Source organism: Heterodontus francisci, chromosome 30 (genome assembly GCF_036365525.1).
Source record: "Heterodontus francisci isolate sHetFra1 chromosome 30, sHetFra1.hap1, whole genome shotgun sequence".
In the NCBI taxonomy this organism is placed as follows: Eukaryota; Metazoa; Chordata; class Chondrichthyes; order Heterodontiformes; family Heterodontidae; genus Heterodontus; species Heterodontus francisci.
In genome coordinates, this window is record NC_090400.1 from 50,868,582 (window position 1) to 50,883,127 (window position 14,546).

Genomic DNA, 14,546 nt, shown 5'->3' on the forward strand with positions numbered 1-14,546 from the left:
GGGACCCGTAACCTGGACAGCGGGAGCTGGGGCCTACAGGAACCCCCCTCCCCCTCCCCCTCCCAAACCCCAGTGATTTTCAATGATTTTAATCTCCCTTGTTTTTATATAAAAGAAATCCCTCACAAAATTGAACGGTCCCCTTCTGGTCCTCCCCAATATCACGCAACCTCTTGCCCCCCCCCCCCCCCCCCATTTCTGAGCATTTGGGCGACACTCCCTGTGTATTTATCAAATTGGACAAAACGGTCCACTTCTCAGTGGAGTTCAACTTATGTCCTTTTTTTTTAAAAAAGCAAAAATAATTTGCAGTTTTCTATCCCGATCAATACAGTTATTATGCAACTTTGCTTTCGGCAGCGGTGATGTTGGGCTTTTATTGTAGTTCGCTTTGGAGCCGATATTTGCAATTCTTGTTTCTTCATGTTAAGATCAATATTGATTTACCCCCCCCCCCCCCCCCCCATTTAATAGTTCGTGTTTTGCTGATTTTATTGGCAGTTGACAATTTTGGGGGAGAGCTTGCTCAAACATTGATATTTATTCAAAATTTTAAAGTGGAGTTAGAAATGACTATAAATCTATTGACTAGGGGTATCTGAATATTTATAATTTTGTCTAAGGGGGTAGAGCTTTCACTTTGGAAGCAATTGGTAATCCGGATCCCAAGTGTGGCCAAAATCGCTTTAGTTTTGAGAAGCTTTTTTCCCCTCAAGTTTCCACTCAATCCCATTTGCTTATCAGTGTACGCGTGCAGTAGTCAGTTTCTTAGTAAATTAAAATAGGAGTTATATTCTGAATCTTTTAAAACATGGAAATTGGTTTCCTTGCACCAACAAAGCTTAACTATTAGAACCTCCTCGAAGGCCCGCAGAGTGGAAACTTGCAATGGTGATTAATTTGATCGGGGTGTGTTGCGCCCAGGTTTGTGAGCAGAGCTGGCTTTCCGCACAACATTTGTAAACTAACGCAAAAGCTCACAAACTTGATTTGCGTTGAATTTTTTATGCTGAATGATTTGCAGTGCTTTTGCCGATTTGAAGTGAATTGTGCAAAAAAAACAATGCAGCCTAGTGAAAACTCCAGGCCATGGTTTTTTATCAGAGAAATGATGTACTGTTTTGGTGACTAACACAAATGGAGCACTCTGTTGATTTTTTTTTCAGTTTAAAAAAAAACACAACCATGGATTAAATGTTTTATCAATCAAAGTTTAAAAAAGTGTTGTGTATGCACGTTTACATCTTGTGACTTATCAGCAGTTTTTGCAATTCAAGTATGAGAGTAGATAAACTAGAGGAAAAGACAAATAACATTCCAGTGTATTTTTGGTGGGATGAAGCACAGGCTTTTTTAATGAATGGAGGTCATTCCTATAGCACTATGCTACAGAATTTTCTGTTTTGATTCATTTATCAGAAATCAAAAGAATTTGGCAGAAGGTTATTGGATTCTTGGATTGTTCTGGAATGGAAATTGAAAAAGTTTTTCTTACAACAATTCTGAAGACATTGAATCTTTGGGGTATAAACTACACAAGCACAAGGTGTCTTGTCCAACCAGCCATTCTTCATGGGTGAAGTTCGACTGAGTGTGGACAGGTTATTTAACGGGTGAGGTGTCACGGTTAAGGCCAATCCTTGCTTTGTCTGGTGGAGATTTCTAGCAGAGGTTCATTGGATGGTGGATAGGAGAGGGGAATCTGGCTAATTTCCAGCCTCACCCTTCCCTTAAGATGAGGGTGCTAAGGTCATTTGTAGTGCCCAGCTGAGGTCGTTGTATTTGGCATAGAGCAGAGATTGAATTAGAAACTTTATTAGTCTGTATAGCTCAGTAACTCATGGAACCATTCCTAAGCGTGACTGTATTCTCATTCCCTGTCATTTGTTGGAAATCTCTTAAGCAGGTCAGTATCAGGAAACTACCTGAAAAGCTATTAAAGGATTTTTCTTGTAAACAATATTTGCACATTTATGACCTAAGGAGATTTATCAGTAAATGTACAAGATGTGCAACCCGAATATATGTTTCTGGTAATATTTGTTCATTTTGGAATACTTTTAATTGGTTTTAAAAATAAAACTTGCTCTACAAATCCTTTTTGCATTTTGTAAAATTCGATATTTAGAGTAACTTGTCTAGCAAGATTGTTAAAATAAATAGTCTCTACATCAGATGGCACTAATTGGAAATGGCTTTGATATTTCCAAATATTGCAGCACATTAATTCTGGACTTGGGTTTTCATTACAGGAAATTGTACAGTCATAATAAATTGAACTGGTGTAATGCGAGAGGTAATTATTTGTTTGCTGTTTTAAGCATGTGGAATGGAGGATATGTTCTGGATATCTGTGTCTTGTGTTAAGTATCTGAACAAGTGAGGTAGACCAAAAAAGGCACAAGCGAGCTATGGGTGCTCACAAATAATATTTATTGTGAAATGGTTGGTCATTATATAGTTGTGTAAAATTTCAAGTGCGCTTTAAATAATTGCATATTTTTGTAGTCTAGGAAATAATTTACAAACCTATTTTGTAATTAAGAAAAACTGAAGTAAGTTATAGGATCCGGAGTTGGAGAAAAGGCTTTGCTTTCTGACACTACCAATTAAAAGCCTGTAAGTTGCAATTGCTTTTGTCATTTCTGAAGAACTGGTATATTTATTTTAATCTCTGCTACCCTTCCTGATATATAATACTAGTGATACTGCTGGAGCTTGCCCGATTGGCTGACACTTTTTCATATATCAAGACTTGTATCAGAAACAGAAATTGCTGGAAAGACTCAGCAGGTCAGGTAGCAGGTGTGGAGAGAAAAGTCCAGTTAATGTTTCAGGTTGCTGACCTTTCGACCTGAAACGTTAACTCTGCTTTTCCCTTTGCAGATGCTGCCTGACCTGAGTATTTACAGCATTTTCTGTTCGTGTTTCAGATTTCCAGCATCTGCAATATTTTGCTTTTGTAAGACTTAACAGTCTTGGCTCAGTGCTAGTATTCTTTCCCTATGACTCAGATGAACGTGGATTCAAGTCCAGAATTATGAGCACATAATCTCGGCTGACAGTCCAAAGCAGTACTGAGGGAGGGCTGCACTGTTGCGGCGCTGTCTTTCGGATGAGATATTAAAATGAGGCTTCGTCTTTCCTCTCGGGTGGACATAAAGGATTCCATAGCACTATTTTGAAGAACAAGGGATTTCTCCTGGTGTTGGTTGAGGCATATGTTGGCCAGGACACCACCAAAAACAAATTAACTGGTCATTTATCTTATTGCTGTTTGTGGGATCTTGGAGAGAGGAAATGGGCTGCCATTCTTTGCTACATCATAATGATGACTGCACTTCAAAAAAATAATAATTGGCTGTGAAGTATTTTGGGACCTTCTGAAGTAATGAAAGATGCTTTATAAATGGAAGTTCTTCCCTTTTTTGCTTTTAATGGTGAGTGTCATCAGGGCTATTAGCTGTGGCAGGGCATTATTACTGGCAATCTCATGCTGACAAATATTTGCAGCTATCATAAGTGGACCCTGTTTGATTTTTTTCCTTCCCTGCAGATTGGGATTGCGGAGGTCAGTTTTCTTTCTTTTCCTTTGTTCTCTTTCACCCTTTCCTCCCACTGTTGTAACTGATCTGCTAGCTTGACCAGAGATTGAATTTGGTATCTTTGTAGTAATTACATCAAACCTTAGCTTAGCAGAAGTTCATGTATTTTACAAAGAAAGGTGCTGTGACTTGGGTTTTGCTACAGTATTAGTAATAGCATTGAAATTTTCTTTCTGAAGAATCTGCCTGGAGTTGCATTTGCTGATGTCCTGTTTTGACACCAAAGGTTCTGTAAAAATAATGGATTTAATATGTAACTTTTAAAACAACACTGCATTCATGTATTTAAAAATATCTGGAGAGAAATAATGGAGATTTATTTAGTTTCAATTAGTTGAGTATTAAAGTTCTCCAGTTATCATGGCAGTGTGTACAAAATGGAGATATTTATTCTTAATAGAAAAATGGTGTCACAGTTATAGGATTGTGATGCCTGAGGTTGACTAGCTGACCAACATTAGCTGTTTTGGGTCTTGCATGGGTGAGGTATTGGAGTGTGCCTGGTGCTAATGGAGCAGTATGGGCGGCACAGTGGCGCAGTGGTTAGCACCGCAGCCTCACAGCTCCAGGGACCCGGGTTCGATTCCAGGTACTGCCTGTGTGGAGTTTGCAAGTTCTCCCTGTGTCTGCGTGGGTTTTCTCCGGGTGCTCCGGTTTCCTCCCACAAGCCAAAAGACTTGCAGGTTGATAGGTAAATTGGCCATTATAAATTGTCACGAGTATAGGTAGGTGGTAGGGAAATATAGGGATAGGTGGGGATGTTTGTTGGGAATATGGGATTAGTGTAGGATTAGTATAAAATGGGTGGTTGATGTTCGGCACAGACTCGGTGGGCCGAAGGGCCTGTTTCAGTGCTGTATCTCTAATCTAATCTAATCTAATCAGTACCTGAGCAAGGAATTCGTAAGTTTGCGCAATGCATTAACAGCATGCGAGCTGCATTTTTAAAAAAACTTATCCTTTAAAATGTAGACAGTTAGAATAATTTTTGTAGTGTAGGTTTGCAGTGGATAATGGACTATCTGGATAAGTATGCTTTACTGAATTTAGTGGCTTAAATGAATTGAATTTTTTTGCAGTTACACTGAAAAATCATAGGATTGCCCATCTCTGACTTGTTTGGTAATGGTACCAGTGCTGATAATTCACTTCTTCACTGGGTTAGATGGTATTGCACTGCCTAGTTTTAAACTGAGACAAATGTACCAGGAAGGTATCTGGTTTGTATTGAATTAGCAGACTTGAGATGGGAGTAAGGGTGCAATACCTTGGCCTCTGCAATTCCAAACAAATGAAGGTGGGACGCTGGGTTGGAGGGGGGCTGCAGAGAGATGAAGAAATAACAGGGTTCCCACATCTGATGGCTATCTCCTGAGTATTGCTGAAAATCCCCGTGTGCGAACTGTAGATGAGAGCCGGATCTGACTTAGCTATAATATTCCCACTGTCTGGATTCACACACAAAAGGCAGCCACGTAGGATGAGGTGTGGGAGGGCAGTGGGCATCCATGAAACTGTAACTCTAACTATAAGTTAGCATCGATGAGGGAAGGGATGGTAACTTATTTCTAATTAAAATAAAAAAATACAAGTTTAGATGCTATTACATGGACAATTTAGAAAACTGATGGTTAGCAAGTAGAGTGTACAAAGTGCCAATCAGCAAAAGATAGAACAACAGAAAAAACTATTTTTATCATGCTCTTATTTTATTTGGTTTCTGGAAGCAGTATAATACCACCCTCCTGTATTCTCCATGAGATGCCGAGCAGAAGCAAAGCTGGCAAATCCAGTGGGAGTTCCCACAACCCACAAAGTGGGTTGATTCTGAAGTAGTTGAATATAAAGCAGACATTTCACACTCCATTTTATTCAAATCGCCTTCAGTATGGATGCACAATTTAATTCATCCCCCCCCCCCCCCCCCCCCCCAACCATTTCTTAACTTTATAGGTTATGTTCACAACTGCAGTCTTAGCCACAGTCTTTCCCGCACTCCTGCCCCAGGTTCCATGTGTCAGGAGAGAGTTAATTGTAACTAACAAGCTCCAATTCTCTTACTACTGCCCCCCCCCCCACTGAACTCCCCTCCCCAACTCCCACCAAGTGTGAAAATTCTAATTTGCAATTGATTCAAATCTTAATGTGTTATATTTCAAGTTGCACAGAACTGCAGGCATGTATTATAACTGAAAATGCAAGTGGCTGGTGCAGTGTGTTGGAGGCTCCACCTGTGATTTTTTTTTTCCCCCACATTGAGTTCTTGATCTCAGCTATGCTGTCATGGGGAGAAATTGAATTAAAGCCAGCTGCTTCTCTGTTTAGAGGGAGACAGAGAAAAAATCGGAGGAGCAAATCCTCTGGCCCCTTAGAGAATGGCTTAAGTAGGGACTGAGGAGTAGTTTGGACTTCAGTCACTTGTCTGATAGTGGAAGAGTGTATGGTGTCAGCAGGAAGGCGAGAAGGAAATTAGGCAAAGCTCTGGTACATATTTAAAATATTTCTCATCACACGAACGACTATGTTTGCTGTTCTAGGATGCAAAAAGATAAATGAACGAGGGCAGGTTTGGGCTCAGCTGCAGTGCTCCCCATGGTGCTGACACTCACTGTTGAGGCTTACACATGAATCAAGGTTTCTTTAACTTGATATCAGAGGGGGTTCAGCATCCAAGGAATTGTAACCCAGCGGGAAGGGGACAAAATGTCTGTGGGGAGGGGGATAAATTAGAGAAACTGTGCTTAACCGTTCTGGGAAATCCATGGCTTTTTTTGAAGAAGTCTGGTAATAAGTAATAATATTTGGTGAAAGCTTTAATTAGCCAGAAGGAGTAGAATTTGATTCCATGTATTAAGGTTTTGTCGACTCGTTCCTGTACTTGATATCTGCTAATTAGATTAGGGATGTCCAAGCTACAGTCTGGGCTATAATTGGCCTTACAAGCCTGTGCAAACCTCGACAACTTGTACCAATTTGAGCTTATGTTTCTTGATGGTTGGTGCTGTTTGAATTTCATCGGTCTGGATGTTTGGTAAGTTATTTTCAATGTTGTCGACTCATTGGATAATTAAGATACTTTGTATAAATTTCAAGAATAAATGTCAAACGAACGGAAACATTGATTTTTAAACTTTCTACTTGGCCAAAACGTTCGGACATTTCTGATTTATATTTTTCTAGTCAATTTATTTCCTCTTCTCTCCTGAAGGGATTGACTTTTGCTGGAATATAATTGTTCGGAGGGCCAAACACCCTTTAATACATCACCCAAAGTGACCACAATAGGTCAATGTGCTTTTGTACTGAGAGGACATAATAACTGAGCTTGGTCTTGCTGCTAGCCAGCATCCATGCTGTTTGCAGTTTCCAGCAGGGGATGTTGAGTGGCTTGTCCATTTTCCACATCCCAGTGATGCTGTGGTCAGTTGTACTGCCTCTCTTGCAACCCTTTTTGTGCACAAAGATCAGGAATTGAACCTAGACCTCCTTATCCTCATGTCTCTGGTTAACTTGCAAGGCCATTAGGGAGTCCTTTTTTCTGCCCTTTTGCACGAATCCTGCTGGAGTGCAGTTCCGTACCCAAATCACTATTCTATTCTTTACGTGTGAGTCTAGACCTTGAGTGGCAGTGGTTTGTGAATTGGTGTGATCAGCTGAACTAAATCAGGCATCCAACTTTACAGTGGGCATGCCAAGGATCATGCCCAAATTAATTTCATTGGGGAGGTGAATAATCAAATTTTTCCATGCAAAGACAGTTGAGTCAGGGCTAGGAATTGAATGCTGCAATATTCATGATTCAGCCTAGTATCTGCTTATGTTTATAAGCCTTGGTATGTGTGAACAAGATGCATGCTACATATCAGTTCAGCATTAGTGTGCGAGAGGAAGGAGGGCAGGGGACTCGGCTGCAAGAGCAGTAACAGTGGTCTTGTCTGTCATCTTGCATTGCCTTGTTCCTGAATCACTTGATGCCATATTTTTTTGATGGAAAAAAATTGAAGCTTGGTTCAATAAGCTGAATTTTGTACTTTTGTTGTTGATCCATTCATTTTGGAAGCCCATTCACTCTAGATTTTAGAACATGTAGTCTGTGATACCATTGATGCAATTGTTGCCTGAAAGCACTGCAAATATGCCTGATTGAATTATTTGGGTGACTGTGTTTGCTCTGGTACATGGTGCATTCCCTAAAGATCTATCTTTGGCTCCTCTTATTTCCAATCTATACGCTGCCTCTTGGTGACATCTTCAGAAAGCACAACACCAGGTTCATATGTATGCTGACAGCACCCAGCTCGATCTCTCCACTGCCTCTCTCGACCCCTCCACCTTCTCTAAATTGTCACAGTGCTTGTCTGACATCCATGACTGGATCAGCATAAATTTCCTCCAACGAAATATTTGGAAGACCAAAGTCATTGTCTTCGGTTCCTGCCACCAACTCCGTTCCTTAGCCACCAACTTCATCCCTCTTCCCGGCAACTGACTGAAGTTGTATCAGACCGTTAGCAACCTTGGTATTGTGTTTGTCCCATGGAGCAGATAAGGTCGGGAGCTCATCTATCAGCAAGGCCACCTGCTTCTGACTCTGTCCCACCTCAGCACGTCTGCGGAGACCCTCATCCTTGCCTTTCCAGACTTGACTATTTCAATCCTCTCATGGCTGGCATCCCATCTTCCACCCTCCTTTAAACCTACACTCATCCAAAACTCTGCTGCCCATATTCTAACTCTGGCCAAGTCCTGTTCACCCATATCCATTGTGCCCACTGACTTACATTGGCTCCTGTCTGGCATAACCTGGATTTTAAAATTCTCATTCTTCTTTTCGAATTCCTCCGTGGCCTTGCCACTCACCATCACTGTAACCTCCTTCAGCCCTACAAAGAGATCTCTGCAGTCCTCCAATTCTAGCCTCTTGGGCATCCCTGATTTTCATTGCTCCACTATTGGCGAGTGTGCCTTTAGCTACCTGGGCTCTCAGCTCTAGAATTCACTGCATAAACTTCTCCACCTCTGTACCCCTCACTCCTTCCTACCTCTTTCTTCTCCTTCAAGACGCTCCTTAAAACCTACATTGACCTGCCCTCATTTTTCCTTATATGGCTGTGTCAAATTCTTTTTGCCAACAATGCTGTGAAGCACCATGGGAGATTTTACATTGTTAAATCCACTCTTTAAATGCAGGTTGATGTTGAGTGAAGGTAGAATGCATGCATTTTAGAGCAGTGAAAATTTGTCTGAAATTCTTAATTAATAGTGTTACTGTTGTATTGGCAAATTAGCTGTCGATTGTGTATATTGAATTAGAATTCTATAAACCTCAAATTAAACAAGGAGACTGGCAGCCCCTTTAATTGTCATTTTCCAATTCACTTTATAAAAAAAAATAAATGTACTTTAGACAGCTCATTATTTTTTGAGCATAAAATACAATTTCTTTGCTGTTAGTATGTTGAGGTTTTTTTTTATTTATAGGTGCATAGATCAGGAGATTTATTCACAGCACAAAGTGACTACGTTGGGACTCTCAAAATATCTCCATGTCAATTTTCTCCTCTTTCCTCTTAAGGTTTGAACTCATTGCTAAGTTATAGTTCCGCTGACTATGGTCGGTCTCCACTCGCTAGCCCAAGTATTCAGTATTGGCTGAGTGGTAACACGATCATCTCTGAATCATTTTGGGGGTTGAAGTCCCACTCCCACAGACTGGAGCCTATAATCTAGGCTGATAATTCAGTGCAGTACTGAGGGAGTGCTGCACTGGTTGGAGGAACTGTCTTTTGGATAAGATGTTAAACTGAAGCCCTGCCTGCTATCTCAGGTGGGTGTAAAAGATCCTGTGGCACTACTTCACAGTAGGCATGGCGTTCTTGCAATATTTTTCCTTAACCAACATCACTAAAGCAGATTATCTAGTCATTACTGCATTACTGTTTGTGGGACAAAGCCGTGTACAAAAAAATGGCTGCTATGTTTCCTACATTGGCTGCAAAATGCTTCGGACTGTCCTGAGATTGTGAAAGGTGCTGTGGAAGTGCTATATTTTTTTTCTTTCGTGTGTGAAACTTGCTCCATGTCAGATAATTCAATTTGGAGAGGAAAGGGAAAAACACAATCACAGGCAAAGCCTAAAGCTATCTTCAGCTGTTGCCCACATATTTTTGAGAATTGGGAATCCTAATTTTTATCCCCTTATTAACCTAAATGCTGAGCCTAATTGTACCTGAGCTATCAACCCGTCTGAAGTCAGCTAATTTAGCACAGACAGTGGGTTGAATCAAGGACCTTGCTGGTTGGTACAGCTTAGCATGACAATGGGTAGATTCTCAACAGCAGCTTACATTTTTTTAACTTAAACGTCGCAAGGCAGTTCAGATGGGCGTAATCTGATTTTTTAAAAATGACCGAGCTGAGGAAAGATGTATTAGTACAGGCAAATAAAGGTTTGGTCAGATTTAGGCTTTAAGGGGGTCTTAAAAGAGGAGAGAAAGGCATAGAAGTTTCGGACCCAAACAGCTGAAAGCAGGGCCACTAGTAGTGGGCCAAGCAAGGGGTGGGGGGTGTGTGGGGGCAGGGTGCTGTATAAAGAGGCCAGAGTTGTGAGAATGCACAGTTATCAGTTATCAGCTTCCACAGTGCGGACTGTGACACCAACCACTCCCTGGTGTGCAGCAAGGTTACACTCAAAGAAGCTGCATCACTTCGAGCGGAAGGGCCGCCCGCGTATCAACACTAACAGAATTTCTTATCCACGGCTGTTACATAAGTTTCTAAATTCACTTGAAAAAGCCCTTCAAAACAATTCTACAGGGGATGCAGAGACCAAGTGGGCCCACATCAGAGATGCCATCTGTGACTCAGCAATGACCGCCTATGGCAAACGTGAGAAGCAGAATGCAAGCTGGTTTCAATCTCACTTTGAAGAGCTGGAACCTGTCATAGCCTCTAAGCGCATTGCACTGTTGAATTGCAAGAAAGTCCCCAGCGAGTTAACATCTGTAGCACTTAAAGCAGCCAGAAGCGCTGCACAAAGAACAGCCAGGCGCTGTGCAAATAACTACTGGCGACACCTATGCAGTCGTATTCAGCTGGCCTCCGACACTGGAAACATCAGAGAAATGTATGATGGCATTAAGAGAGCTTTTGGGCCAACCATTAGGAAGATCGCCCCCCTCAAGTCTAAATCAGGATACATGATCTCTGACCAACGCAAGCAAATGGACCGCTGGGTGGAGCACTACCTAGAACTGTACTCCAGGGAAAATGTCACTGAGACCGCCCTCAATGCAGCCCAGTCTCTGCCAGTCATGGATGAGCTGGATGAACAGCCAACACAATCGGAACTCAGTGATGCCATTGATTCTCTAGCCAGTGGAAAAGCCCCTGGGAAGGACAGCATTACCCCTGAAATAATCGAGTGCCAAGCCTGCTATACTCTCAGCACTACATGAACTGCTATGCCTGTGCTGGGACGAGAAAGCAGTACCTCAGGACATGCGCGATGCCAATATCATCACCCTCCATAAAAACAAAGGTGACCGCGGTGACTGCAACAACTACCGTGGAATCTCTCTGCTCAGCATAGTGGGGGAAGTCTTCGCTCGAGTCGCAGCTCACCACCACCTTCTCAAGGGCAGTTAGGGATGGGCAATAAATGCTGGCCTGGTCAGCGAGGCCCAAATCCCATGAATGAATAAAAAAAAAAGAAAACTGGCTCTAGAAGCTGGCTGAGCGTGTCTACCCTGAGGCACAGTGTGGCTTTCGAGCAGAGAGATCCACCATTGACATGCTGTTCTCCCTTCGCCAGCTACAGGAGAAATGCCGCGAACAACAGATGCCCCTCTATATTGCTTTCATAGATCTCACCAAAGCCTTTGACCATGTCAGCAGACGTGGTCTCTTCAAACTACTAGGACAGATCGGATGTCCACCAAAGCTACTAAGTATCATCACCTCATTCCATGACAATATGAAAGGCACAATTCAGCATAGCGGCGCCTCATCAGACCCCTTTCCTATCCGGAGTGGCGTGAAACAGGGCGGTGTTCTCGCACCTACGCTGTTTGGGATCATCATCTCCCTGCTGCTTTCACATGCGTTCAAGTCTTCAGAAGAAGGAATTTTCCTCCACACAAGATCCTGTCTTGTGTGAACACCAAAGTACGGAAAGTCCTCATCAGGGAACTCCTCTTTGCTGACGATGCTGCAGTAACATCCCACACAGAAGAGTGTCTGCAGAGACTCATCGACAGGATTGCAGCTGCCTGCAATGAATTTGGCCTAACCATCAGCCTGAAGAAAACCAACATCATGGGACAGGACGTCAGAAATGCTCCATCCATCAATATTGGCGACCACGCTCTGGAAATGGTTCAAGAGTTCACCTACCTAGGCTCAACTATCACCAGTAACCTGTCTCTCGATGCAGAAATCAACAAGTGCATGGAAAAGGCATCCGCTGCTATGTCCAGACTGGCCAAGAGTGTGGGCGCATTGACACGGAACACAAAAGTCCGAGTGTGTCAATTCTATGTCCTCGATACCTTGCTCTAGGGCAGCAAGGCCTGGACAAAGTATGTCAGCCAAGAGCGATTGTCTCATTTCGTTCCATCTTTGCTGCTTCCGGAGAATCCTTGGCATCAGGTGGCAGGACCATATCTCCAACGCAGAGGTCCTCGAGGCGGCCAACATCCCCAGCATATACACCCTACTGAGCCAGCGGCGCTTGAGATGGCTTGGCCATGTGAGCCGCATGGCAGATGGCAGGATCCCCAAGGACACATTGCACAGCGAGCTCGTCATTGGTATCAGACCCACCGGCCGTCGATATCTCCCTTTAAAGACATCTGCAAACGTGACATGAAGTCCTGTGACATTGACCACAAGTCATGGGAGTCAGTTGCCAGTGATCGCCAGAGCTGGCGGACAGCCATAAAGGCGGGGCTAAAGAGTGGCAAGCCGAAGAGACTTAGCAGTTGGCAGGAAAAAAGGCAGAAGTGCAAGGGGAGAGCCAACTGTGTAACAGCCCCAACAACCAATTTTATCTGCAGTACCTGTGGAAGAGCCTGTCACTCTAGAATTGGCCTTTATAGCCACTCCAGGCGCTGCTTCACAAACCACTGACCACCTCCAGGCACTTACCCGTTGTCTTTCGAGACAAGGAGGCCAAAGAAGAACATTAATCCCATTTTTCCCCTCTCACATCCCCACCTTCCCTCAATTCTCCTACCACCTACCTACACTAGGGGCAATTTATTTGCAAAGGCCAATTTACCCATCAACCCCCAAATCCTTGGCATGTGGGAGGAATCCGGAGCACCCGGAGGAAACCCATGCGGTCACAGGGAGTACTTGCAAACTCCGCGCAGGCAGTACCCAGAACCGAACCCGGGTCACTGGAGCTGTGAGGAACTGTTTTACCATTGAGCCTTGGAGAGCAACATAGGTCAGTTTTGAAGATGGATTACAAATATAATATGGTGGCGGAGTCAGTTAGTTCTCTGAAATGTAGCCTTGTCAACAAAGTGAGATTTGCATTACAATCATATTCTGAACACAGTAGCTTTATATTCTTGTTCTGAACTGTCTGATCTGTTTGCTGGGGAATTGGGAAAGACCATCTAGTTGAGCTGCTTCCTGTTCTTCTCTGTCTCTATCAAAATATTGAGATGGGGAGGTTGAGTAGGGTTCTTGACCTGCCTTTTTAGTTGTCACTGTTAGTTGCATTTGCACATGTGCATTGCAAATCAGTGATTAGAGTCCAACTTTTCATTGTAACATCAGTTGTGCTGTGGTCTGTTGGTTTTTTGGAATGCTGGGCCCCAGAATGGTGAGTTGTGAGTTTACACCTATGGTTACACTTAGAGTTCACAAACTTTATCCTTCCATAGAGAAATTAGCAGCTTTGAAGCTTTTTCTATTGGAAGGAGGGAATGGTGAGGTTCCTTCTCTTGAGGGGGCTCTTGTGTATCTCTTCCATCACATTTCTGACTTGTGCCTTAAAGATGATGAAAAGGCTTTGGGAAGTCAAGAGGTGAGTCACTTGCTGCAGAATACCCAGCTGCTGATCTCATGACCCACAGTATTATTGTGGTTGGTCCAGTTAAGTTTCTGGTTGATGACCTCCAGGATGTTGATGGCAGAGAATTCAGCAGTGGTAATTCTTTTTAAGACTAGGAGTGGTGGTTAGATGCTGTTGCTGGAGAAGGTCATTGCTTGGCACTTGTGTGGCTCGAATGTTACTTGCTGCATAACACTCCAAGCCTGAATGTTGTCCAGGTCTTGCTGCATGTGAGCACAGACTGCTTCATTTACCTGAGGTATTAAGAATGGAACAGAATACTGCGATTGTCAGAGAACACCCCCACCTCTGACCTTATGATGGAGGGAAGGTCATTGATGAAGCAGCTAAAGATGGTGGGCCTACGACACTACCCTGAGGAATTCCTGCAGTGATGTCCCGGGGCTGAGATGTTTGATAACCAACAAATGCAACCATCTTCCTTCGTGCTAGGTATGCTTCCAATCAGTGGAGAGTTTTTTCCCGGTTCTTATTGACTTCAATTTTACTAGGACTCCTTGAGCCCACACTAGGTAAAATGTTGCCTTGATGTCTAGGGTTGTGTCTTTCACCTCCGCTCTTGTCAATGTTTGGACCAACACTGTGCTGACGTCTGAAGTCGAGTTGTCTTGCTGAACCTAAACTGAACATTGGTGAACAGGTTATTGCTGAGTAAGTTTTGCTTGATAGCACTGTTGATGACATCTTCCATCGCTTTGCTGATGATGGGCTGGTACTTGGTTGGAATGGGTTCGCCTTCATTTTGTGGACAGGACATATCTGGGCAATTTTCCACATTGTTGAGTAGATGCCTGTGTTGGTACCGGAACAGCTTGACTTGAGGTGCAGTTCTGGAGCACAAGTCTTCACTGTAG

The 14,546-nt window shown here is 43.1% G+C and overlaps 1 protein-coding gene across 11 annotated transcripts in view; it reads left to right on the plus strand.

Annotated features, from left to right (window-relative positions):
* nf1a (neurofibromin 1a) overlaps nucleotides 1–14,546 on the plus strand; it is a 291,554-nt gene that overhangs the window by 491 nt on the left and 276,517 nt on the right. The window lies entirely within an intron of this gene.